The sequence below is a fragment of the Urocitellus parryii genome, chromosome 9 (assembly GCF_045843805.1).
Source record: "Urocitellus parryii isolate mUroPar1 chromosome 9, mUroPar1.hap1, whole genome shotgun sequence".
NCBI lineage: Eukaryota > Metazoa > Chordata > Mammalia > Rodentia > Sciuridae > Urocitellus > Urocitellus parryii.
The window spans coordinates 1,595,375-1,622,722 of record NC_135539.1 but is presented as its reverse complement, the minus strand read 5'-3'; the positions used below and the strand labels follow the sequence as shown (position 1 = coordinate 1,622,722).

General features: G+C 49.5%; 1 protein-coding gene across 1 annotated transcript in view; it reads right to left on the bottom strand.

Moving 5' to 3' along the window:
* The window catches only part of Grin2a (glutamate ionotropic receptor NMDA type subunit 2A), a 321,273-nt gene that overhangs the window by 98,708 nt on the left and 195,217 nt on the right, over nt 1-27,348 (bottom strand). The window lies entirely within an intron of this gene.

Genomic DNA, 27,348 nt, shown 5'->3' with positions numbered 1-27,348 from the left:
GACTTATGACAAGTGCTACCACAGAAAGAAGGCCACGTCAGGGGAGCGGGATGGTCAGGTAGGCTGGCCAGGTAAAGAAGGACCCAGGCAGGCAAAGGGACAGCACGTGCCAACGGCCTGTGGTGAGGACCCGGAGAGCCCCCAGACGGAAGCGGAAAGAGACAGGGAAGACCAGTGGGGGCTGGCAGGGTGGGCCGCATGGGCCACTTGACGTTTTGTCTTTGTCTTAAACAAAGGGAAGCCATCGCCCGGTTCTAACTGAGGGGTTGACCTCATCATCTGTGGAGGACAGGTTGGAGGAGGGCTGGAGTGGGGAGAGGTCGCTCTTGTCATCGAGGTGAAAGCCAGTGGTGGCCCTGACACTGGTGGTGGCCAAAGAAGAGGCGAGGAGGAGGAAGAGGAAGAACGGGAGCAGTGGGCACCCTGGACCAAGCGGGGCGTCAGCCGTCAGGGTTCCGCACTGAGCGAGGCGGGGGGACGGGGCAGGGGATCGATGGCTCTTAGCCCTCCCCACGTAACGTCCATGCAGCAAGTTGCTCAGCACAGGTGACGTCCGGGTGCCCTCTGACACCTGTCCCCTCCCGCTCCTCAGGTCAGGCTGCCTCTGATGGGCCACCAAGTTAGGGCTCGTCTCCCAGAACCTGGGGAAGCCAAGGTCCACGCTTCCTCCCTGCAGCTTGTGGAAAATGTGAGGTTCAAACATCCAGGAGAACACGCGGTGGCCGCGGGGCAGACCCCAGTGAGCACCAGGGAGCACGGTATCACTGCCCCCAGGGAAGCCCCGTCTCAGGGCCACAGCTTTCTCTTGCTTCACATCCTCTTCGCACCAAAAGCAGCTAAAGAAGTAAACACAGACCAAGGAGGACGGCGAGCGCAGAGAGAGACCGGCCCGGGCCCTCATTCACCTGTGGTCTGCCCCTCGCACAGAGCCTGGCCGCATCGCACGGGGGGATCAGGCCTCCAAGGACAAGGTGAGTGGACGGGGAGACGGACGCACGGTGTGTCCACTCAGGGGACCCTCTGGGTCATTAAGAGCCATGTGTCAGCGACCAGCCAAGGACATGGGGAAACGCTCACTGTTTCCCGTCAGCAAGCAGAACACGGATGGAGACGGCGCTCGTCCAGGCCCGGGAGGGTCAGGGTATGTCCCACTTCCTTTCGCGGGTCTTCTACCCTCCCAGTTGTGCACAACCAAGTCCTTTAACTCACAGAGAAGGAAGCGCTGCTCTCCTGGACGGAGCACAGCAGCCCTGTTCTGCTGGATCCTTCCTTGACTAACAACTGTTTGCTGTCTGTCTGAGCGAGTCTGTGCATACAGAAATAGACAACACGGAGCTCGGCCCTCTGACCGCACATGCGTACGCTCAAGGACGGGGACGCACGAACGGTGGCCAGCGCTAACACGCCACTGGTGCCCTGGTGAGGGAGGGAGAGAGGCTGCACAGTCACAGAGCAGGAGCCGGTCTCAACCTGGGGACCTCGAGGGGGAAAGGTGGGGGAAGGAGAGAGCCTCCAATGAGCAGAGTCAGCTGGGCCCAGAACCCTCCACGGCACTGACACCCGCCAGGAGGAGGACCGACGGTCACACTGTGTGCACGGGGACGCGTCAGGGACAGCGGGTCTCATCCGGGTTTTGTTGGAAGGCCACGGGGCCTGAATGAAGACCTCCTGGAGGAGTGGCGCACCAGGGTCAGCACCAGGAGGAGCAGAAGTGCGCAGCCCCCGGGCACCGGGAGAGACGGCCAGCGCTTCAGTGAGTGGCCCAACACAGCCACCGTCAACGCGATGGAAAAGGTTCTGTGTCTTCTTCCCTGATGCTTCTCGGCTGGCCGCTGGCCTGGGATGTGCTAAACGGACGTGGTGCGGAAGGGGCACCTCAGGAGCCCGCACAAGGCCCTTCTGTTTAACTGGTGCGTGATAATCAGACTCATGGGGGAATCACTGCGCCCTGTTTGCACACGTAGGAAACCCAGGTGACCCACCTCGTTCCCCAGGACCTTCCTTCCCCTCCCTGATCTGCTCGCTCTGTTGATCTCCCTTCAGTTATCACCATTACTTTAATCCGTGCAGGATTCACACGGACACGCGTGATCTGGTAGATTCGGTTCCCTAGAACTTCCCAGCGGCCTCCCTTCTCCCTCCCTCTCCATCCCCTTCCTCCGCCCGTAGCCTCCCTTCTATTTCTGTGAGACCATGTTCCTCTCTTACCCCCCCCCCGTAGCTCCCCCATAAGAGAGAGAACATGTGACCCTCGACTCTCCGAGCCGGGCTCACGTCACTCAGCGGGAGGATTTTTGGTTCCGTCACTGAAGTTCTTGGACTGGGGCGTAGAGAAAAACTGAACTTTGGTGGGATTCCTCAGTGCCTGCAGCTTTCTCAGTAGCTCACTGAGACCTGGATTAGACTGTTTTTATTCTTCAGGTTGACATTTTAGTTCCATTCCTCTTGGTTATTTTTGGCCTTGTCACATTGTGTGGCATAGAACAGTGGCCCAGTTAATGCCGGTGGCTGAGGATCCTGACAGGTCGACACTGGAAGTCCCATCCCCTCATCCGTGCGTGTGTCCATTGTTGACAGTCCACCCATCCTCCTGTCCATCAGTGCACTCATCAACACGCTCGTCCATCCTCCCGTCCAAGGGACGTGGGTGAGTGCCCACCATATGCCACACCCTGTGCCAAAACCTTCGCTAAGAGAATGACACAAAAGTGGCCATGTGTTTTCAGGGTAGGGAGGGAGACGTAGCTGACTGCGCACACACGCGGAGAGCAGCTGTAAAAACGGGGTGTTCACCAGGTGGGGAGCGCACAGGGAAAGGTGGCCATGTCTACTGGGGTTCCAGGGCTGGAACCGGGAAGCAGGTGGGAATGTCTGGGCGGGATCAGAACGAGGATGGACAGGTGAAGGGAAAGACAAGAGCCAAAGGGGGAACCCGGGACTTCCTGGGGCATGAGTCCAGCCCGGTCAGAGCCTCAGGATGCGGAGAATGCGGGGCAGAAACCTGGGAGCTGACGCGGGAGACAGGAGCAGGAATCAGACAAGAAAGTCGTCAGCAGAGCTCCGAGGGCCGCTCCCTGCTGAGGTCACCCGGGGGGAGGCTCAGGAGCAAGTCTGAAGGAGACAGCGACCAACGGAGGACACTCGCAGTGACCCCGACAGGAAAGAGGGTCCGGGAGCAGCCCAGACAGGCCGTGGAATTCCACCACGCCCGGTCACCCTCCACGGCTCGCCCCGAATCCGCGGTCAGGCTGGTCGACGCGTGGAGGTGCCTCTTACTGAACCCAGCGGGCTCTCTCGCCAGCTGTCCGCTCTCTAACACTTCAGGGTGGATGGACTCGGGTTGGATCTTCCTAATGCCCCGAATGTGGTAAAAACTGACAAGGTTTAGTAAAGGATCAAGAAGCTTAGAGATGTCCAGGTGTTATCTGTTTGGAAAAGGTAGACGCCGTAGTTTGCATCTTGAATCTTCCCCAAAGGCTTGGTCTACAGCGTGGTGCTACTGGAAGATGGCGGAACCAGTGGTTAGTGGGAGGTCATTAGAGCATTGTGGGCCTCCTCGGAAGAGGGTGGGGGGAACCCCTGTCCTTTCCTCTCTCTTTTTTACTTTGTGGCTACAAAGTAAGTGCCATTTTTCTCCCATGTGCTCCTACCACACGTCTGAAAGCCATGGTCTTGCCAATCATGGACTGGAACCTTCAAAACTGTGAGCTGAAATAAACCTTTGCTCTTGATAAGTTGATTATCTCAGGTTATTTGTGATAATGATGAAAACTGACCAATACAGGCAGACCAGAGAGCAAATGTTTTGAGTTTTGATAGACAGATGGCCCTGGGGACAGCCACTTGCAGGTTATGTGCACGGACTGAATGTCAGTCAGTCACTGTTGAACTCAACAAGTCAGCATGTACCAGTGAGTGTCTTTCTTTGGATTTACCTGTTTAAATGACTTAAATCTCCATCTTTAATTTCCCATCTCTATTTCTCGACTCATTCCTTTTCTTCCATTTCCCAGTGAAAGCAGGTGGAATTATCAGGGTGATCTTTTGGATTCAATCTGCCTTCTTCAGATAACATTAAAACAATTATATAGAAACCCTTACGCTACGGATTGTTCAGAGTTCCTTGAATATTCAATATTCTGGACCAATGACTCTATATACTCAACATTAATATTGCCTCTTTTCATCTATTTGGAGTCTCCAGTCCCTTGGGAGGAAAAAAGAAAAACTCTAACAGAAATTTCTGCTGAACAGTAATTTCATCACGAAGTTGGCAGGAAGCAAGTACCTATTACCTTCAATTCCCCCTTCCAGTTTCTAGGAAGGACAATCCATGTTTCCTTGGCCTTTCTTCCCACTTAAACTTGCTTCAGAGCAAAATTTTTTACCTAGGGAAATAGCATTCTATACCACGTTGCTGGGTCCCCACTAACACCTGCTGGGCAGTGGGGTTAAATAATAAAATCTCACCTCTGTTTTGCTTATGTCTCAAAAACTGATCATTAGCTTTGGCAATCAGATGAAGTACCAGAAATTCTAGCCTCAGATTACATCTTCAATATTTCCAACAAATACATGAAACCCTACTGGCAGAATATAGATGGTGACTGATGCTTTTTGCAAAGATTCGCTTCTGGTCCTGGTGATCCATGGGTGGTGAAGTGCCACACACAACACTAATCCAGAAAACATGTGAATGCATGTGATGTGCATACATGCAAGGTTCTTTCTCCATCTGCAGTCTTGGTGGTAGGGCTGATGTCTAGGGGAAATAAACGTTTCTCTACTGCATTTCATGCACCATATTTTGTGCATCTTGGTTGATAGTGATCAGAAACAACAATGGAAGACAGGCAGGCCATATTCTCTGTACAGTGCCTGAAAAGGAACTGGACCGTCACCGCTAAGTTCCCTCTCAACCGGCACTAATGCGTAGCCCCAGTCACGTGTGGCTACTGAGTGCCTGAAATGAGGTCAGTCTGAGTCGAGAAACAGAGTAAGTATAAAGTATGCACTGGGTTTTGAAGAACTTCTATTAAAAAAGATACACAGAAGACCCCAGGATCAGGTGTTTATGGACCGCCTATTGAAATAGTTCAGACATGTTGATTACCTAGAAGGCATTAAAATCAATCTCATCTGCTCCTCTTTGACGTTTTCACGTGCTGCAGAACACTTGAGTGGCGTGTGGCTCCTGCTGCATCTTCACGCTGTTCTTGAGTTGTCCTTTGGTCTGTAACTAGTAGACTGCAGGCCCGTGACATCAGAGGCCCCACGCGCCTTGCTGAGCAGGTGCTGTCCAGCGAGCGGAGCCGGGCCCAGCTGGTGCCGAGTAACCGCGTGTGGAGGGCAAAGCCGGCAGCGTGTTTCCTGTGCTGCTGAGCTGTCGGGAAGCAGAGGAAGAGAATGGCCTGGACCACCCTCCAGCCCGTCACCTGGGCACCACGTCACCTGGGCGCTCCCCAGTTAAACCCTGTGGACAGGCTCGACGTCTCCCTGTGGCCTGACCTAACTCACCACCATGCACAGTGCCTACGTCGACGCCTGGCACACGGTGTCGTCTGTGAACACTGTGACTGCCTGCATGCGTTCCTGGGCCCCGTCACTGTCCCCAGCCTGTGGTGTTTCCCACGCGGCCTCCCAGGCAACCCCAACAGCACGGCCCAGACACAGATGTCAGCACAGAGATCCAACCACAGGGGACACCCACCGCCCAGCCTCCCTCAGCGTCCCCAACGGGCTCCGAAGCCATGGCACCAAGGAAAAGCAAGGAAAATACGTTAAAAAGAGAGAGAGACAGATACTGTTTCCTCCTCAAACACAAGTTCTGTTTTGGCCGATTTAATAAATAGCCATGCTTTTGCCGTGGCCGGGGAAGCCTGGATACTGAAGAAGGAGCCGAGACGGGAAACTCCAGGAAGGTGGAGACCACTGCAACTCGAGGGCAGCCAGGGAGCGTGTCTTGCAGTCAGACCTCCACGTGTTTGCTGATGAATGCACAAATGGATCACCAACAGGCCGCAAGGGGTCCTCGCCACGCTCCTTTCCAGTGAGCCAGCGGCAAAGAGGAGACTGGAGGAGACACTGGTTTGGTTGTCGGAACAGGAAGGCTCAGCGGCCACCGAGGTGCTCCGCTGCTGTCTCCCTATGCGGGGTTCTGGGAGGAATCTGGAGACTCCAGGTCGTGTCGGTGACATTATTAAATAGTGCCAAACGCATCACCATGGCCTCTAGGGACGGTGCCTGAGTCATGGAACCAGCTCACTCACGAGCTTCTAATGCAGGAGAGCAGAAAATGTGACAAGAGGACAAGGCTGGTGGCTCACCGGGTCATCTGTGCCTGTGGCCAGACCTCAGGGTCCCAAAGGGCGAGATGCGCAGGGCTCTTGCCTTTTTCCCCCACAAAAAAGTGAGCCCAATGGGATGACAGGGATCAAGCGACACAGAATTCAAGTTTGCTCTTATCCAAGAACTTCCCGGATCTCCCCACACTGGGACGCAGGAGCCCCAAGTGGAATCTTCGCCCCTGTGGTTGGCAGCTCTACGTCCAGCACGGAACGCACACCAGTGTCTGGCCCAGGGCAAGTGACCAATGCACCTCGTGGGACAAAAGTCTCCGTTCTCTGTCTTGTTGTGGCTGCTCCCTCTGTGCCCCGCAGATCACCAGCAACGGAAAGAGCTCAGGCACAGGCAGAGAGGCAGGACGGGTGGCCCGCGAATGGGCCTCCAGGACCCACCTCTTCCGAAGCTTCCCTGTACTGTGCCTCCTGATACGGTGCCATCTGGAAAAATCCATTTCTATTCATCAACCAAACAGAGGCAACAGGAAGTGGTTAAGTTACTGGAATTAGGACCCTGGTCCCTAGGTCAGGTGCCCCAGGGTCTTGCCCATGTCCCTGGATGTGGAAAGTGAGAGCCACTACCCAAAGACACGGGACTTACAGCCCTTTGGCCTCTGCCACGCGATTCTTTCCATGTTACCCGCATTCTCATTTGAAGAATTAAGTGTGGATTTCCCCATTTTACAGAGAGGACAGAGGCTCCTAAGGTCTCCTCATGTTAGAGGCCCACAGACTTCCAGATGGCCAGCATCTCCTCCCTCCTCCTCTGCCTTGGTGACAGAAAGCCCGTTCTTAGTGGAGCACAGAACATTCAGTGATCAAGCCCACAGCTGCCAGCCTCCCTGGGAGCAGGCGGGGCACGACTTGTCCCTGATTTCTCACGAGTAGGAAGACAGAAGACATGAGCTGTGTGACTTACAGAAAGCCACTGACAAAGAGGGGCAAGCCCATCTCTGTTCCTTCCTCCTTCCGGTTGCGATGCAGATGTGATGGCTAGAGCACGAGCAGCTGTTTTGGACCAGGAAAGCGGAAGCCATGGGCTGAGGTGATCCTCACAGGTAGAAGCCTGGGTCCCTGAAACCGCAGAAGACCCTGCACCTGCCCTGGACCCCAGCTGGAGAGAATCCAAAGCCCATCTTATTTAAGGCCTGTACATATTTCAGACTTCCTGCCATTTTAAAGCAAAATGAATCCTCACTGGTTTAAGTGGCAGAGTGACGACTTGAACCAAGATCCTTTGGATCTCCAGGCTTTGAGTAAAGCTGCCGCAGCGGCACTTGGCCTCCACACGTCGACCTTCTCTAGGGAAGGCAGGGTGCGCCTCTGGTTCCTTTGTTTCCTTCCCACCTCCCGCTGCAGCTCCAGAGGCTGTTCCCGTCTCCACCTCGGGGCAGGCCCGGGATACGACCCACGAGGCCCCCGCCTCGCGCTCATCTTAAGCCCAATGCTTTGGCATGTTGGCAAGGCTGGCTTCCTCCATGTCTGCCCCGTGGTCAGATACTCTTGGCTCCTCCCCATTCCTTTTAGTCCACCCCTCCAGGGACAGTCCCTCCAACACTCAGGTTTCCTGTGTATTATGTTAGAATATCAATGTTTTTTTTCAGTGAAAATTAAAATAAATCAAATGAAATCACCAAGCCCCAGTCAATGCGAGCCCGTTCTCCCTAAGCAGAAGCACGCTGGGATCCTCAGTCCTGAGCGAGTCTGTCTCCCACAGGACCACACGGGGCGCCACCTCCGCCCTCCTCCCATGCACCCCCTTCCCACCTGGCCCACAGCTCCGCCTCGATGGAGGGAACCCCAGGGGAGCCACGTGCCCCTCACACACAGGGTCCGGCATATGGTGGGCGGTGGGAGTCCATTTGCTGGATGAACGGGAACAGGTTCTCATCTGGCCAGAGCCGGCCTCCTCAGCAGCAGGGAGAAGGCCATCAGGAGAGAGTTCAATGTGCCCTGGTCTCAGGAGCGGAAGAGAGCTGCCCAGTCCTGCGGTGAAGCTCACAGCCCTGTGTGAATCCAGCACTAGGAACGTTTTACATCTGCCGCGGACTTCTGATGTGGAAATCAGCCCCCTACAGCCTGAGCTTTGCAATCCTGGTCACTGCCCGGTATTTACATCGCCACCCCTAATTACTAAGGCCACCCCCTCTTCTGGGGGAAGAAAATGATACATTTACCACCTCATAAGCAGAAGAACAACTGTGGGGTCCGTGAGGGTGTTTTACCCCCAGTGGTATTTCCTCCTTATCCATGGCTTACATTTCTGTGATTTCAGTTACCCACGGGCAACCAGTCGGAAAATATTAAGTGGGGAATTCCAAAGAGATTCTGTAAGTTTTAAGCTGCACTGAATGGTGGGATGAACTCTGTGCCATCCCCCTCTGGACCACATCCCATGTGAACCATGCACGTGTCCAACGTATCCAAACCGTATGAACTACCCTCCCGACACCATTACGACTCCTTATCTAGAACCACTGAAGGCAGAAGATCCTCCTTCTGAGGGTCACTCACGCTGCCTGCACTTCACCTCAGTTCATCAAGTAGGCCCTGAATCAGCTCACATCATCACAAAGGGAAGAGAAGTGAGTATTGGTAATAAGATATTTTGAAACAGAGAGACCACGTTCACATAACTTACCACACCATTATAATTATCCTATCTTAATATGAGTTATTGCCATGAATCTCTTATTGTGCCTAAGTTATAAATTAAATTTTATCGTAAATGCTGGGTATGTGACCGTGCAGGTGGGACTCAGCACCAGCACCAGTTTCAGGCCTCCACTGGAGGTACTGGAACACAGGTGAGGGAGGCCAGAGTAAGTGAATGAAGAGAATCTAGCTTTTCACTCACTACAGATTTCAGATTCAGCTTAGATCTTTTCCTGTTCTTCCTACTTATCTTCCTAATAGCTTGGAAGGGTTAAGTTTTTAACTACAGAGAAATCATTGTGAGGCAAGGAGCAGGAAAAGAGAAGAAACTAGGAACCGAAGACAGAGACGGGAGAGACCTTGAGGCAACGGAAAAGCTGGGGAGAAAGAGGGTGAAGAGGGCGGAGGGGAGGGACAGGCGCCTCCTCCACTCCACAGCGGAACAGGATGGAGCGTGAGCAGGGCAGGCCTTCCACAGGGCGGCGGAGGGGGCCTCCAGAGGGCGCGGGCAGAGTGCAGGATGGAGGCAGGCCAGAGCTGGCGAGCAGAAACAGGAAGGGGAGCGGAGAGGGGAGGCGCCACGCTGCTGGCTGGCACCAGGCCCTCCCTGGTGACATGGGGAAAGTAGGTCAGCCTCAGAGCTGGCCCAGGGATGAATGGTCAGCCAGGACACGGGTGGGAAGTGAGGACACCTGGCCTGAGCACAGGAGGGGAGGGGGAGAGAACTTCAGAGCGAAACAGGAGGGACGGAAACCAACTGGAGACAGAGTGAGTCCAGCAGAACGTCCGCGGTGAGGGTGCTGTAGGACCTCCATGGTGTCCAGGACGCAGCCGCGAGCCACCTGTGGTCAGTTGGAATTGAACCGTGGATGGCGTGAGGGCAGAAGTAAATTTTTAATCTGATTTAAATTTAATTAAGTTCAAATTAATTCGCCACATATGGCTGGTGGCCGCCATATTGCACAGCCAGAGTGTGCAGAAAGGGGCTGCATGGTCCCACTGGAGAAGGAACTGAGTGCCAAGAGGAACCAGGAGGCTGCTTTCCTGACACCTTAGTCTACTACTTTGGTGGTACCCAGCTGCACTGAGATGGCACCATGGGTGGGCTTTATTTTTTAACTTAAATCATTTTCATGTGCATTGGAAAAACAGAATTAGCATATAAAAATTAGCATATTGGACCTGGGGATGTGGCTCAAGCGGTAATGCGCTCGCCTGGCATGCGCGGGGCGCTGGGTTCGATCCTCAGCACCATATAAAAATAAAATAAAGATGTCGTGTCCGGCGAAAAAAAAATTTAAAAATCAAATAAACAATATTAAAAAATTTTCTCTCTCTTTCTCTCTCTAAAAAAAAAGCATGTTTCATAGATATCACGGCTTAGGACAAAACTAGAGTAGAATTTTATGTCTCTAAAAGGTACTGCATATAAAAATGCCATGTGAAAAGTATCACAGAGGATTTACAAATATGACAAAAGTAATAAACATGTTTTGTATTAATGGAATCAGGAGATTCTGTGCCTGCCTCTCCCCCTGAGCACAGCATTTTCCGGGTTCAGCTGTGTTGGCCCAGGAGTCAGTATCCCACTCTTCATGTGTAAATGACAGTCCACCGTGGAGCGGCACCACACTATGGCTGCCCATTCATCTTGGATGGATGTTTGGGTTTTTCACACATTTGGTTATTGTGCATAATGGTTCCAGGAACATTCATGGACAAGTTTTGACCCAAATAACTGTTTTAAATTCTTTGGGTGTATAACTAAGAGTGGTATCATTTCAGGTAAGGAAAGTTCTGGAACTAGATGGTGGTGATGGTTGCACAACACTGTGAATGTCCTTAATGACACCGAATGACATAGTGTTAAGTGATTAAAATGGAAAATATTGTGTACATTGTTTCACAATAAAAATCTTTTTCAAAAGTCGTGGAGGAAGTGAGTAGATGGCTGAGCCGACACTGAGCTGATTCAACAGATGATGATAAAGTGTCTAAAACTGGTCCGTGAGACTTATCACGGGGCTGGGAGCTTTTTGGATTCACCCTTGAACCCATGAGTCATTTCTGCAGCCTTTCTGGAAGATACAGGAGCCTCTATCTTGTCTGCTTCCCTGGAGAAAGGGCCTCGGAGCTCCCCGTGCCAACACCATAGCTGCACACGCACAGGTCAGCTAAGACACCCACCTGGTGACCGTCACTGCCCCAAGTAGAGAAGTCCTCCTAGGCTGGGCATAAAGCTTGAGAGAAAGTTTTCGACACCTTGGAAGAGTCTCTGTGACTTATTGAAGCCACGGTTTCCATCCCTCCCCTCTTTTATCGGTTCTTTTCAGTTATACATAACAGAAAAGCAGCCTCAAAAGGGTGGGAGGCCTCAAGGTGCTGTGATTAAGAGCATGCTGGAGAGCCATGTCTGTCTCAGTTTCTCAACTGCAAAATGAGGTTAATAACAGAGACCACCTCCTAGTGCTAGTGTGACAGTTAAGAGAGCTAGTCTATGTAAAGTGCCCAGGACAGCATCTGGCACACAGTGATCGCATCGCACAATGTTTGTCATCCATATTGATGGTGATGGTGGTGATGGCGGTGATGGTGATGGTGATGGTGGTGATGGTGAGGATGGTAATGGTGGTGATGATGGTGGCTGTGGTGATGGTGGCAATGGTGATGGTGACGTGGCGATGATGGTGATAATGGTGATGGTGGTGGTGGTGATGATAGTGATCTGGTGGTGATGGTGATGGTGTGGTGATGGTGGTGCTGGTGGTGATGACGGTGGTAGTGTGATGTTTGTGGTAATGTGATGTGGTGATGGTGATGATGGCGATGGTTGTGACGGTGGTAGTTGTGGTGGTGGTGGTAATGATGGTAGAGATGGTGGTGGTGGTGGTAGGGGTGATGAGATGCTCCTGCTGGTGATGGGGTGATGGTGATGACTATATTTCTCAAAGTAATGGGGACAGTACCAAGGAGTGGTTGAGGACAGAAGCTGTGGATTTGGAGTCCTTGGCTGGTATGTCAGGTTGCTGTTTATTAGTCTGCATCTTTGAGCTAATCTATAACCTCTCTGAGTTTCATGATTTTGAGCCTGCATAATGGGGATAGGAGAACGATGCATCTTTTAGGGCCGCCCTGAGTATTTAAAGGGCAGTGCATACACAGCTCTTTCTGCAGAGCCTGGAGCAGTCACTGAAGAACAAACGGGAGTTACTGCTGGTATCCACAGGCACAATTAAAAGTGGAGTGATCTGGGCCAAGGAACAGATGTACTGAGTTCCATGTTTAAAGGCGGTAATAGTGATGGCTGATCAGCAACAGTGGGTGGAGGGTTCTCAGGCAGAGAGTGAAATGCGCCCAGACTGTCTCCACATGGAAGGGTTTTAAGGTGTGGGATCTACTGACAGGAGCATCTCCCTCCACACTTACTGCACCACACACTGTGAAGCTCTTCCTGACAGACAGCTGCCCATCTGCTGGGAGGTTCCCAGAGTCTCTGACATCTCCTTCCTCCTAGAAGGGTTCCTTCCACAGACAGCTCAGAGTGTTTGTCCAGGGCTTCCTTACCCGGAGTCAGAATCATTTTCTTAGAATGTCAACCTGCTTGTTCTGGCTCTCCACTGTAAGAAAAGGAGATGGATTCTGCTATTTCCAAAAAGCAATTCTTTAAAATCTGAAGACATTTCTTAGTCTGCCCCCAGGGCCCTTTGGTGGGATCCTCAACCATTCCTCATAAGGTGCATTTTAGACATGGGGGCTCCATGCCACTCTGTCTCTCTCCTGACAACATCTGGAATTTTCACAATGGTTTCCACATGAGATTCCATCCCAAAAAATTTTATGTAAAAATGTATAAACACTCTTACAATGAGTTATGCAATCCTGTGTTTTATCTCAAAGAAGTAACTAAAACGAGTATCTTCACCTCTGCACAGTAACAATTAATGACAACCTTAAATTGGGAGCTCAATCTGTGCTCGGCGTTGTGTTGGGTGTTTAACATAAGTTATTCCACTTTATACTTCCATAGTTCTGCTGCTAAACAGCTAATACTTTCAACTGAGAGAGCGTTGGCATGTTTGGAGACTGGACCTTCTATCTTGGAAAGGAACTATAGTCTATGCTTCATTTTCATTTCACTCATCAAAACATTCTTCAGTAAGAGCTATTTGATGTACAAGGTCCTTTTTTTAAAAAATATATCTGGCTTTTTCCTTTAACTAAGAGGTCACGTTTTGCATTCTCTGACTCAATCCTCAAAGGCTCTGAGCCTGCTTAAAATGGACAAGGCAGATAGCATCAGGATGAGCTTGAAGTTTAGGAGGATTTTTTCTTTGGGAGGGAGTTTTTTTACTTTTTGGGTTTTTTTTTCCTTTGGGAGAGAGATTGTATTTCATCCACAGAGGCTCTTTTTGTTTGGGGTTGATTTCAAAAGAAAAAAAAACAGACAGAAAAGAACAAAAATCCATTACATGAAGGCACTGGAATCGAGTGTGAGAAAACAATTTAGAAGAGAAGATCCTGAGAATCTATGATTTTGAGAGAACTAGAAAATCATTCTTGGTCAAGAAGACGATGCCTCTCTGGTATGAGCATAAAATCAGAGACTGATTTCTTCCAGTTTAAGTCAAACTAAGGGTCAAAATGCCAAATCATCCTTCAAATCTTAGTATTTCTCTCCCGGGCAAAAACACCTAAGAAGACAATAAAATGTTGCCGTTCTGCCAGTTTCCAACATGCTGGCCGCCAAACCCAACAGATGCACCAACAAGAAAGGCAGATCTGAACCAGCCCAGCAGGGGCACCATTTGGCAAGTGGACGGCCGCCGCCATGCTGGTTTCTATTTCAGACAACAAAATTGTCCAACGCTGTCTAATAGAGTTAACTCAACCAGCTGTGGGGCTGACAGGTCCGCACCTGCTTTCAGTATCAGATCTGGCTTCAGAACGGCTCAGTCTATTCCTGTTCTTCTCACCACGTTAAACCACAGTAAAAAAAAAAAAAAAAAAAGAAGAAGAAGAAGAAGAAGAGAAATCCCAATGCACACGTTCCGGAACCAGTTCCTAGGCATCCACCTATGATCCGCTGTGGCACAGAAGTGAGGCTTGTTGAGGACGGAAAAATGCCCCAGAGCGAGAGGAACTGCAGCTCTGGGGTTCTCAGACTCGGCACCGAGGGAGAAGCCAGCGAACTGAACTTGCTCTTCATGCCACTTCAGCTTCATCACCTGGATGTGACAGCAGTCGTCGCCAAGCCTCCAGAGATGAGGAGGCTCAACTGGAAGCTGAAGCCTCAAGCTGCAGAGGCAGCTCAGCAGCAGAGCGGCCAACAGACATCTCCCCCATGCGGGGAGGTGCATATGTTTCCATTTATTTGCATCCTATTGACTATGCACAACCCTTAACAAGGCAAGTGGGAGAAGCCGCAGCTGACAGCAATGCACAACAAGGAGTCGGGAAAAACATGAATCAGTGGGTTGACAGGATCAAACCTGGGCTCGACTGAGTCTCCTTATCGTCTTCTTAACAGCAGCTCCCCTTCCTTAAGAAGAAATGGCAGGGGCCAGCACCACGGTCCACACGAGCTGATTCACGCAGAAAATGCCTATGATGTGCTGTGCGACGGCAGCTGCGTGCAGAGGCAGTCATCCAGGGACTGCTGCAGTCTACTGGATTCTATTTGTCCATGAATGATGGCATCGTATTCTTAAAGTTTATTTTTAAGTGATAATAAAAAGATGAGGTTCACAATCAAAAATACCCTCTGCCCGGTGCATTGGTGTGACTGACATAAATCCTGATAAACATCAAAAGTGTGCCATCCCCAGCGATGGCTGGCTTGGGTGCTGGTGAGGGTGCAGGCTCTGGGTTAAGCTGTCGGGGTTATAAACCACGTCTGCAGTTTGCTCCTTAGGAGAAGAACTGGGTGAGTTGGTATTTCACCTCTGTGAGCCTCAGTTTCTCAACTGTTAAATGGAGACATTAACCCATTTTGTCCCATCATCCCAGATGGGGAACACTTACAAAAACTTAAGCCACCAACACATATATCACTTATGGTAACTTTGAAATAATATCTGAATATCTATTCTGTTTGCAGAATTGAAAACTTGGGATTTGATGGGTTAACAACATCAACTCCAGGGTTGTTGAGGAAATTAAATGGGTTGTTGAATAGAAAGAACTCAGCATGGGGTTCCAAGCAGAACCCAAGCGCTTGGTGAGCACCAGTCCCAGCAGAAACGGGAACCCCATTAGTTGCTGTTACCATTCCACATTTTTCTGCCCCCCCCCCCCCGCCCACACCATGATGGTCAAGAGGTGGCACAGTCTCACATCTTGCAATCTTCCACAGCATGTATCTCCTGGATTTGGTGGCACACGAGTTGGCCCACTGTCTATGAGTCAACTTGGTCATCTTCTGTCACCTCTATGAACCTTGTTATCTTTGTCTGTGAAATGGGAATCACCTCATATGGTTCATAGACTTGTTATGAGGATTGAAGATTTCTTACTCAAACAAATAAGCTCTCCATACTGTTGTCAGAATGATTAAGATGATGATGAAGGAGAAGCACATGAAAACGGTCACCCTTTGACGCCCAGGCCTCTCAGTGGTCCAAAGCTTCCCGACATGAGTCCTCAGGAAAAGAAAAACGAGGAGGTTGCCTTACAGCATCGCCCAGCTTGTGAGGAGGTCCGGCAGCCGAGAGCGGGAGCTCTGCACACACCCTGAACTTGCAGACATTTAACACTGAGGTCTGTTCAGTCTTCCTCTATCTTCAATAAGGGAAAGGAAAATCCTGAGATGAAAACCATTTGGAAGGAAAGATATAACTTCAAGAGCCACTGGGAATGGCCCTTCCGCTATGCTGCTGGGGACACACAGACGCCTCGTGCTCCACCAGGGGGCTGGACGGTGGCAGCCTGATGGGGTCCGCTCACACCACTGAGCACCGTGCACGCCAGCTGCTCTTCCACTGGCCTCCTTGCCCACCACATCCCACTTGTGAGCCCCTGGAACCTCTCCTCCAGCTCCCACACGCACCTGCTGGTCAGGTAGCACTTCCAGATCTTCTGGGGGACTGAGGGTGCTAGGAAGGGACAGGCCTCGCCTCCGGGTCTCTCTCGACCTTCGAACCCCACTGTTCCCTTCTGCCTGGGCGGAGGTGCTCCGGGAGCAACCAGCCTTCCGAGTGAGAAGGACCTGGGGCTGAGTACCCTTTCCTCGGCTCCTGAAGGCCCAGGTCCTCCCCACTCTGCGGCTCTGCACTCCTGTTCCTTCCTCCTGGCACTGCGTCTCTCTGGCTCTTTTCATGTCTGGTTCTGCAGCTGTCAGCTTCCAGCTGAACGGTCACCTCTGAGAGAGGCATTCTGCGCTGGCCCCAGAGAAGCCCCTCTCTCTTCCTGGATGTCTCCGTCTCAGCACCTCATGTCTTTCCACCAGAGCAGCCCAATAAAGTGTAACGTCATTGACTTGATTCATTTTTTAACTTTTCTTTTGCCTAAATTCCCTATTACTCTGCAGTGCCATAAAGACAGCAGGGGCCGACTGTTTCCACTGTGTAGACCCTAGAGGTGGGTACACAGTCACTGGGACTGCCATTATGACTGCCATCCGCCAACTATGACCTTGCAAAGGTCACGTGACTTTCCCGAACCTCCATTTCATCATATATGAAAGGAGAGCGGGACCATCTGCCTTGAGCCTGCTGGAGCACTGCGTGAGGAAGGCACCACGGCTCTGTTGAATCAGTTCTAGAACTTTCCACACTTCAACTTTCCTGAAATAAAGACCATATTAAAATTGCTGGAGTCTTTGACTACATAAAATATGGCAATATCTCACCCGTATACAAGTTCCTCTGACATTAAAAAAAGTTTCCTTTGAAAGACACGGTTAGGTGGCTCCAGGTGTGGAATTACTGTTACAGATGCAGTGAAGATGGGTTCTCATGCATTCTACTCCGATCTTCCTCTACTTCCTCCCTCCCACTGCCTGCCTGAAGACTGCCCTGACCCTAGTCTCCTAGTTGATCAGACTGTCTTCTTAAATTTAAAAAAAATAAAATGTCTATTTTTCCTTCAAAAGCCCTAAGGAGTTGGAATGATGAAATACACTTAATTAAGCTGTGCGGAGCAACCCGGCTATCCAGGTGGCCTCTTTGTCCCACTTTCCTTGGTTATTCTGAGGATTATGCTATTACATAAGAACGAACATTCATAGATGGCTTACTATGTCCCAGGCACTGAGCTAAATGCTTGGCATGCATTATTTAATTCTCACAAACTCCCCCACTATGAGTGGGGACGAGCATTATTTCCATTTTACTGATGACAAAAATAAGGTCCACATATATTTAGTTACTTGCTCAAGGTCCCATAGCTATAAGTGGCAGAAAAATCTGGAATATGACTCCAAGCCTATGAATATACAGGCTTGAATCCTCCAAAGACACAAATACATACTAAGCATAAATTATGTCCATCAAGGAATTTTCTGTCTGTGATTAAAGACCAACAGGTCTTGTGTAAAACAATCTCTCTAAAACTCTCACCTAGAACATACTTGTGTTGGTCAAATGCCACTTTGATAGATGCAGTTCATAGAACTTATTAAGTATCATGCATGGACTACACAAGAGCTGCCAAATGGGCACATCCATCAGTTCTTTGTGGCAACGAACACAAACCACCTTGAGCTGCATAGACCCCGGGGCGGGTTGGGAGGTGGTCGACGTCTGGGAAGATGCGTGAACCGGGCTTCCGCTGCGGTCTGAGCATGGCTCTGCTCCTTCTCCATATCACACCTGATTCTGCTTCATGAATGAGCCCCCGATCCTCAGCCTCCTTTCCTTCTAAGGCAGGAAAATGGCAGCAGGAATCGCAGGGGGACATTCAGACCGCGCCCCAGGTAGAACTGCCCTGAGCCTGGGTTCCACCTACCCCGAGGGCGTGTCCCTCCCTGAGCCAATCACCGAAGGGAGATGGGGGATCGTTCTGATTGGCTGCAGCCAAAACAGGGCCGCCCACCCAGGCCTGCAGGAGGGGAAGGGAGGTTGCGGCGCGCCCCACGAGGTTCGTTTCCAGCAGGAGATGAAACGTCCTGGGGATAAGAAAGCTAATGCGGCTCCCCGGAGTCGCCTCCGCAGGCCACCTCAGCCCCTCTCCAGGGCTTCCATGATGCTGAACAAACCGGAGGCCCTGACCCCGGCCTCCAAGGTCCTCACCCCGGCCTCCAAGGTCCTCACCCCGGCCTCCAAGGCCCTGACCCCGCCTCCAAGGTCCTCACCCCGGCCTCCAAGGCCCTGACCCCGCCTCCAAGGTCCTCACCCCGGCCTCCAAGGTCCTCACCCCGGCCTCCAAGGTCCTCACCCCGCCTCCAAGGTCCTCACCCCGGCCTACAAGGCCCTGACCCCGGCCTCCAAGGCCCTCACCCAGGCCTCCAAGGTCCTCACCCCGGCCTCCAAGGTCCTCACCCCGGCCTCCAAGGCCCTCACCCCGCCTCCAAGGCCCTGACCCCTCCTCCAAGGCCCTCACCCCGCCTCCAAGGCCCTGACCCCTCCTCCAAGGCCCTGACCCCGGCCTCCAAGGTCCTCACCCCGGCCTCCAAGGCCCTCACCCAGGCCTCCAAGGTCCTCACCCCGGCCTACAAGGTCCTCACCCCGGCCTCCAAGGCCCTCACCCCGCCTCCAAGGCCCTGACCCCTCCTCCAAGGCCCTCACCCCGCCTCCAAGGCCCTGACCCCTCCTCCAAGGTCCTCACTCTGGCCTCCAAGGCCCTGACCCCGCCTCCAAGGTCCTCACCCCGGCCTCCAAGGCCCTGACCCCGGCCTCCAAGGCCCTCACCCAGGCCTCCAAGGTCCTCACCCCTCCTCCAAGGTCCTCACCCCTCCTCCAAGGTCCTCACCCCGGCCTCCAAGGTCCTCACCCCGGCCTCCAAGGCCCTCACCCCGCCTCCAAGGCCCTGACCCCTCCTCCAAGGTCCTCACCCCGGCCTCCAAGGTCCTCACCCCGGCCTCCAAGGTCCTCACCCCGGCCTCCAAGGTCCTCACTCTGGCCTCCAAGGCCCTGACCCCGCCTCCGAGGCCCTGACCCCGGCCTCCGAGGCCTGTAGAACTTGGCCCACTTCTCCAAACACGGTCCGCTCGCCCACTCGGCCGCTGCCAGCTGGCTGTCTTGCAGTTTTTCAAATCCTCCAAGCAACTTCCCAATTCCAGGCCTTTGCACTTCCGGAACACTCCTGCCCCAGACTGTCACATTGCTCCCTTCTTCACTGAATTCAGATATCTGTCACAATTTCACCTTTCCAACCATTCCACCTAAAATAGCCTTTCCTCTGGCTCCCTCTCTCACCCTGCTCCCTTCCCTCCCGCCCCATATCAGTTCCACTGGACATTACATGTGGTCACTTATTTTGAGTGTCCTCCCTGGACCAGGGGCCTCGGGCACACCTCGTCTGCTGTGCCCAACACTGTGGGTGGCACAATAGGCCCTTGTCCATAACTAGGAGCTCAATTACCAGACTTTGAACGTGTGAAAGGTGCGTTCCTCAGCTTTGTGTGGCTGTGACAGAACTCCCCAGAAGAACAACTTCAGGAAGAACAACTTGTGGGAGAGCACGTGCAGCAGAGGTGCTCACACCGGGCAGCCAGGAAGCGGCGGAGACAGGGAAGGGCCAGGGACAGGAGATAGTCCCAGAGGAAACATCCAGAATGTTAGGGTTTGGAAGTGAGGTACCCCCAAGGCTCATGATGTAGACAATGCAGCAAGGCTTAGAGGAGAAATGACTGGTCAAGGCAGCATCAACCCCATCGGGGAACTGATCACCTGGTGGGATTAACTGAGTGGTGACTGAGGGCAGGTAGGGTGTGGCTGATGGAGGTGGGATATTGGGGCCCTGGCTTTGGGGCCTATATGTGGGGTGTCTCTCTGCTTCCTGATCATGTGAGCTGCTTCCCTCTTCTCTTCCACCGCCATGTTATGCCTCACCTCGACCCCCAAGGAAAGGAGCCTGCTGTCTGTGGACTGAGACCTCTGAAGCTGTGAGCCCCCACATAAACTTTTCCTCCTCCACAGTTGTTCTGTTTGGGCCCTTTCATCACAGTGGCATAAAAAGCTGATGACAACACCCAAGGACCCTCTACCTCCAGCTGGGTTCCACATCCTACAGTTTCTACCACCTCCCAACGGTCCATCCAGTTTTGAATCCCTAAGTGGATTAACCCAATCGTGAGGTCAGAGCCTCGTCATATGATCAGTCTAAAGAGCCCCCCTCTGAACATGGCTACCCTGGAATCAGCCTTCAACACATGAGCCTTTGGGACAAACTTCACATCCAAACGACAATAAAGGTAAGTGAACAAAACTAAAAGAACGAACCAGTGAACCAGAGAGTCCCAGGCCATCAGCAGAGGAGCACGGGTAACAGATGCCAGGGGACTGGTTTCATTCTCTCTTTCCTGTTTTATTTTCACCTACATGACCAAAAACACTCTCCCCCAGACCTGCAGAGAGCTGAGTCTATTTCAGAAATGCTCTGTCTGGAAAGGAAAAGACTTATTAAGCTCATGATGGAGTTTAAACTCAAATAAGTGGTTCAGAATCATGGTGGCACTCCAACCACCTCCTCTGCTGAATCAATTATTCCCAGGCCTCTTGCCTCCTGCGTATGCTGTATCTGAATTGAACACTTTAAACATCAAGGCAGACAACCCCATTATGAACTGGCTTGTACCCAGAATCCAGAGCATATCTTGGCTTCCCTCTTCCTTTCTACTTTTGTTTCCCTCTATCTGCTTGGTCAGAACGGCTGAGATTTCCTTGGTGACGTTTGGCTCACTGCTGGGTAAAGATTTACTGGCCCTCCACAGAAGGCACAAGATCTCAAGGGACTCACTCTGGAACGAACGTGGAGGGAGTTGGTCACTTGGCAGCTGAGGGTTTGACTAATCCTATGAAAACTGTCCCAGGAAAGACCAGATCCTCTCTTTGGTCTCTGCTTGTTTTATTCTTTTTAATGCCAACACAGATCCTTATGGTAATATCAGTTATTATTAGTAGTGTGGTTATCTATATCGATAGTGAGACTATTAACATTTTCAGAAAGGTTTTATAGCTTATAAAACAGATCCCGTCCATCACATTGGTGATACATTCACTCAAGTCAAGCCAACCGCTCCTGCTCCCCATGGGAGGATGTCTGTGTGGGCTTGGTGGCACTGGGAGTCTCATGGAAATGCACCTGGTGCTCCATCTTCCCCCCGAGTGCCAGAGGATCAGAAGGCCTGAGGCCAACATCTGAGAGCTCATCCTGGTCTGACTCTACCGCGACCCTGGGAAAGCTGGTTCTTCCTCACGTGGACGTGGAGACAGTAAAACTTATTTCAGGGTTATGAGAATAAAACAAGATGGTGCATGTACAGTACTTAACATAGCACCTCTGTCAGAACAGGTGCTGCAGCAGTGTCCGGTATCACCACCAGCACATGTTGGAGTGCCAGGTACAAAAATCACGTGAGGGCGGCCCCTGGAATTCGTCGTCATCGTGAACCAGGAAGGAGAGAAGGCTTTGGTGGTGGAAGCGAGCGTCTAACCCTCATCATGCCTCTGCTGTCAGCTAGACAGTGAGACTTAACCCCGGCTCTTCAGGCTCCAACTTCCTCATCCACAGTACAGCACAAAGAATTCATTAACACCCCTGACTCCGGGAAGCCAGTCGAAGATAATTTGTCACAACTAATAATGTATTTTAGGAACTTAAGCAAAATGTTATGAATTATTTATTTAAAAAACATAAATCAGTGTGGCCCTTGTCACCACTCATTGGCATTCTGAGGTTTTCTGGAAAGGAGAAGATGCTGGAGTTTGTGACAATATCACAAGAGCCTCCTGAAACTTCCTTAGGTATGAAGATGTAACATAATTAAAAAACATGGGCCTAAGTGATGTCCAGCACCCTTCACATACCATGCGACGTAACTCCGCATTCTTGTGTCCAAGACCATCGATGGACAGAGGAGAAAGTGGAGACCCAGAAAAGTTAATCCTAAAAGATTACAGCCAGATACAAGGACAAAATTGGACTAAGACCCAGCGTGCTAAGTCTTTGGGTACTATTTCCACCATCACATAAAAACTCCGAGGAGGGCAAGAAATGTGGCTCACCTGAGAATTACACCCACACCCATCTGGACCCAATTTCCCATTATTTTTACCAGGAAGAATGTTCTTGCCCTCACACCCACAAACCTCTGTGTGGACACCAATCCATGACTTTCCTGAGCAATGACTAAGCCAGCCAAGAGCCAGCTGCCCCCATGACTTGGAGAATCAAGGTTGGGTCCCACACCTGATGAAGAATAGCTTCTCAAAGAGGCTTGGATTTCTGCCAAAGAATAATTTGAATAAATATCTTTAGTTTTTTTTTCTTTGTTCCATAAGTTATTTAGAAATGTTAGGTAGTATGTAAATATTTTGGAGACTTTCCAGAGGTCTTTATGTTATTGAATTCTAATTAATTCCAACATAGCCATTGATGCTTTGAGTGAGTCCTTTTAAATGTATTCAGACTTGCTTTAAGGTCTAGAATATGGTACATCCTTAAATGTTCTGTCTGCATTTAAAGAAGATGTGTATTACGTTGTTTGTTGAGTATTCTCATAGGTCAAGTTTACACTAAGTCAACTGGATTGTGGTGTCAAGATCATCGGTGCCCTTGATAATTTCCCGCCTATTCCATCAATATTGAAATAAAAGTATTGAAGTCTCCAACATCAACTTTTTTGTTTCTTCTTGCAATTCTATCAGTTTTTTTGCTTCATTATTTTTGAAACTCTATTAGATGCATAAATATTTGGGCTCATATGTCTTCTTGATGTATTGATTCACTTATCATTATGAAGTGACATTCTTTATCACTGAAATGCATAATGATCTGAAATTTACTGTGTTATCAGTATAACCAGTCCAGTTTTTCATTAGTGCTAATGTGTACATCTTTATCCATATTTCAAACTTCAAGGTATTTATGCCTTTATATTTGAAGTGGGTTTCTTATGGGTAGCTTTTAGTTGGGTCCTGCTTTAAGATTCAATATGATAATCTCTGCTTTTTAACTGAAGGGTTTATGCCAGTTATATTTAATGTGATTAATGATAGAGTAGAATTTAAAAATATCATCTGGATGCTTTTCATATATGTTCCATTTTTTCTTTCTTTTTCCCCCTTTTCATCTACCTTCTTTTGAATATGTTAAATAATTCTTCATGATTTCTTTTTATTTCCTTTGTGATATACTAGGTATAGTTCTTTTCAAATTTAATGGTGTCTTTAGGGTTTATTATTTTAAATCAGTTATTTGCAAGTGATGTTATATCACTTCGTCATAGTACAAAAAATTCAAAGAATATATTTCCATTTCTCTATTTCCCACTTTTGTACTATCATTGCCATATATTTTACTTTTGCCAAGTTGTAAAACCCTTGCAGCATTGTTAGAATTTTTGTTTTAAAAGTGATTTATCTTTTTTAAAAATATTTTTTAGTTGCCAATAGACCTTATTTTATGTATATGTGGTGCTGAGACTCATACCCAGGGCCTCACACATGCTAGGCAAGTGCTGTACCACTGGGCCCCAGCCCCAGCCCCTAACAGTCATTCATCTTTTAAGGAGATTAAATTCCTTTAAAATTCTTAGCTACTAACCGGGTAGTTTCCATTTCAGGTGTTCTTCATTCTGTTGCACTGATCCACATTCCCACCTAGTATCATTTTCCTTTTCCCCAGAGGTGTTTTCTTTATCTTATTGTCCAATATCTTTCTATATTAAAGCTTTATAGTTACAAAGAGTAGGTGGGCTCGTCTTGACAGATCCACACATGCATGGAATTTGACTTCTCTTCCTGATCCCCACTTTCCATCCAGCCCTCCCTCCTCCCCCTGATCCCCCTCCTCTGTTAGACTTCCCAAAGGGCTTTATTTAACGTTCCTTTTAGTGTGGATCTGATGGCAATGGATTCTTTCAGTTATTCAGTGTGTAAAAAGACTACTTCACTTACACTTCAGAGAGTTATTTTTACTATATAAAGAATCCCACCCTGTGTTTCTTTCTTCATTACGTTACAGTCTCCACTGTCTTCTGACTTCTACTGCTCCCAACGAGAGATCTGCTGTCTCCCTTCCTTTGTGGTTCTGTGCACACCAAGTCTCCTTTTCCCTCTAGCACCTTTCACTGATTTTAAGGAATTGGACCATGTTGTTGTGGGCCCTCGTGATTCTCGTTCTCAAGATCCTTTGAGTTTCTTGCACTGTGGGTTTACAGTTTCCATCAAATCTGGGATATTTTCTGTCCATTGTTTTTCCAAATATCCCTCTTGTCCTCCTTCACTTTAGGGACTCACACTGCACGTGTCGTGAGACCCCCGTCACCCTCTTTTCATTTCTTACGTTCTGTTTTCTCTGAGTTTCATTTTGGGTGGTTTCAATGGCTTTGTCTTCAGATTCACCAACCTTTCTTCTTTGATATCTGACCTGCCGTTGGTTCTACACATTGTATCTTCCACAGGTAGGATTTTGGTGTGAGTCTTTTAAAGTCATTTTCTATATCTCTATTTAAATTTTTGAAACAGTGGAATTGAGTATTACAGTAAATCTTTGTGGAAATATCCTCATCTGCTAATTCTATGACTTATTTCAGTCTGGATGAGTTCTGATAATGTTTATTCTTCTCATTATGAGTTGTATTTCCCTACTACTTTGTATGGCTGATAACTTTTGCTTGGATACAAGGAATCATACATTTTAATTTATACATTTAATTTGTTAAATATTAAAACATGGGCACTGTACTTCTAAACTTCAGAGTTGGTTTTTGCTGCACGCGAGGCAGTTCCTCACTCTCATGTGCCAATCACTGCAGCTCAACACACTGGGGTCCCAGGCAGCTCTCCAGGGTGGTCTGAGCAGGTCTGTCCTGTTAGTCAGGCTCTCTTTCCCTCCAGCCCAAGGAATCTCAGGCTTTTCCTGGGCCCCCCATCCTGAAGTGGCAGCCTGGAAATGCTCTCAGGGCAGCGATCTGGACAATAAGCAGACTCACTAGCCCATTTCCTAACCCTTTGTCCATATCCAATGTCTCAAAAATAATCAGTTCACGTTTTGTCCATTTTTGTCTCCTTCAGTCCGTAGGGTCTACACAGCCCATGGTACTGACTCTGCCCGGGGCAGAAGTTCAAATCGATAGGACGAAATTTAATAAAAGTAAGAAAGACCATTAAATCTGTCAAACACTACCCAAGCTGTTAAAATTCACAAATGCAAAAGTAATTTTTGCAAATATTGAAAACCCCATAGCATGAAGAAGAAGAAGCAGAACTGTGTTTTTTTCAGGGTTCAATGTCACACTTGACATTTTCAGCAACGACTCTTAAACAGCTATCATGAGTCCCATCAGACTCCACCATTTGCCATTCATGTCACCAACTTCACCAACTTCCCACTGGAACACACATTTTCTTCTACCTTGAAAATAATACCTAAAAATTAATCCAGGATGACGAGTGGGCACTTTACCTGGGTAGTCCCTTAAGTTCTCACTGTGGGTCAGCTGTGCTAGGCACAGATAAATCCAGTTCTCGCCCAAGTGGAGTGAAAGTGTGAAACCTACAGCTACATAGAAGGTCAGTCAGCCCCCCATGACTATGTCCCCCAAACACCCCGCTAGGGTTTCCAAATACGGTTTTGTGAAAATGTGGGTTAAAGATCAGCAGTACCTCTCCAGTCCTGGGCGAATCTGATGGCAGAAGATCACAGACTGGAGGTTCCTCGTGAGTGACAGTGTTTGCCAGCCACGCTGCAGGGAAAGAGGGAACTGTGTTGTCCACCGTTGCAGCTGCATGAACCCAGGTACGAGGTTCTCCAGGCCAAATCTCAAAACTGCCTCATTCTAATTCTCATCCTAATCTTCCTGTCTTCAGGGACACAAAGTGCAATGGCTGATAATAATATTAAATTCAATGCATTTGTGATAAAATAAAATGCTTAAAGAAGTCACGGAAGTGGCTTGTCCATGAATTACATGACCCAGTGGCGTCAATGAATGCTGCCCGGGGTGGGGGACAGCCACCTCTCCCTCCCAGGTGACCATCATCAGCAAGGACATGGAAGCATTCTCATTAACTTTTTATATTTTTCAAAATAAGTGAAAAGTATACTTTTTGTGAACTCTTAAATTTCTAACCATTGAGGCTTATGTGACTTACAACACACACACCCCGCACACCCTCCCACACTCAAGTCAGTGTGCGGCTTTCAACAGTACAGAGTGGTTTAGAACCAAACCCACAGACTCAAATGCAGGCCCCACGCTGGGTCCGTGGTGGCCTTGGGCTGGGCTGTGTCCCTTCTCCTGTCCTCCGTTTCCTCGTCTATGACAGGTGGTGACCGGCCTCTGGCTGCCTGCCGAGCACCCATCTCTCGCTTCCTCAATCTGAACAGAGCTCGCACTTCCTGAGACTCTGTGCCCCTCAGGGGTCAGTAGGTGCTGGGCAGTCTGCGCTGTTCCCAGCTGCAGGAACGGCTCTGGCTTGGCTCTGCCTCCTCAGTGACTGGGTCAGGAGCCCAGAATTCAGGCAGTCACAGCATGTCACTTTCTTTTTCTATTATTTTTATTTCATTTTATTTGGTCCCAGAGATTGAACCCAAGGGTACTTTAATCCTGATCTGTACGCCCAGTCCTTTTTTTTTTCTTTTTTTTAGTTAGAGTCTTGCTACATTGTGGAGGCTGGCCTCAAACTTGAGATTCTCCTGCTTCCGCCTCCGACATCACTGGATCACAGGTGTGTGCCACCATGCCCAGCAGCACATGCCACTTTCAAATAACTCTAATTGGCCCAAGGAAAGGCACATCATCTTCTAATTTGGCCACAAACATAGAAGTCATCCCAGAGACTGATGATAGAAAATTTGAAGTAATGAGGAAGCCAGTGAGAGAAAAAAGATCACATTCCCCAAAAAGCAGATCCCAGAATATGACTGTACTGTACTTAAAGTCATACCACCTCTGGATTTTCTGTCATGTGAAATAATCCAATCGTATAACTCTGCATCGAGGGGATTGCTTCCTGAAATAAGCACAGCCTAACTCACACCTGAGTATTGAAGACCATAAGAGCTGGTCAGCATATGATCTGTCTTATCATTAGAGCAAGTTCACATTGCCATTTCATCATGTATTAAAATAAATGTGCTTTCATAATGTCACTCAGGAAATGAAGTTCCCCGTCTCCCCACAGACAATGGTGCATTAATTACATTAAAATTTTAAAACCCCTTTCACTAATGATGGGAATGAGCAGGA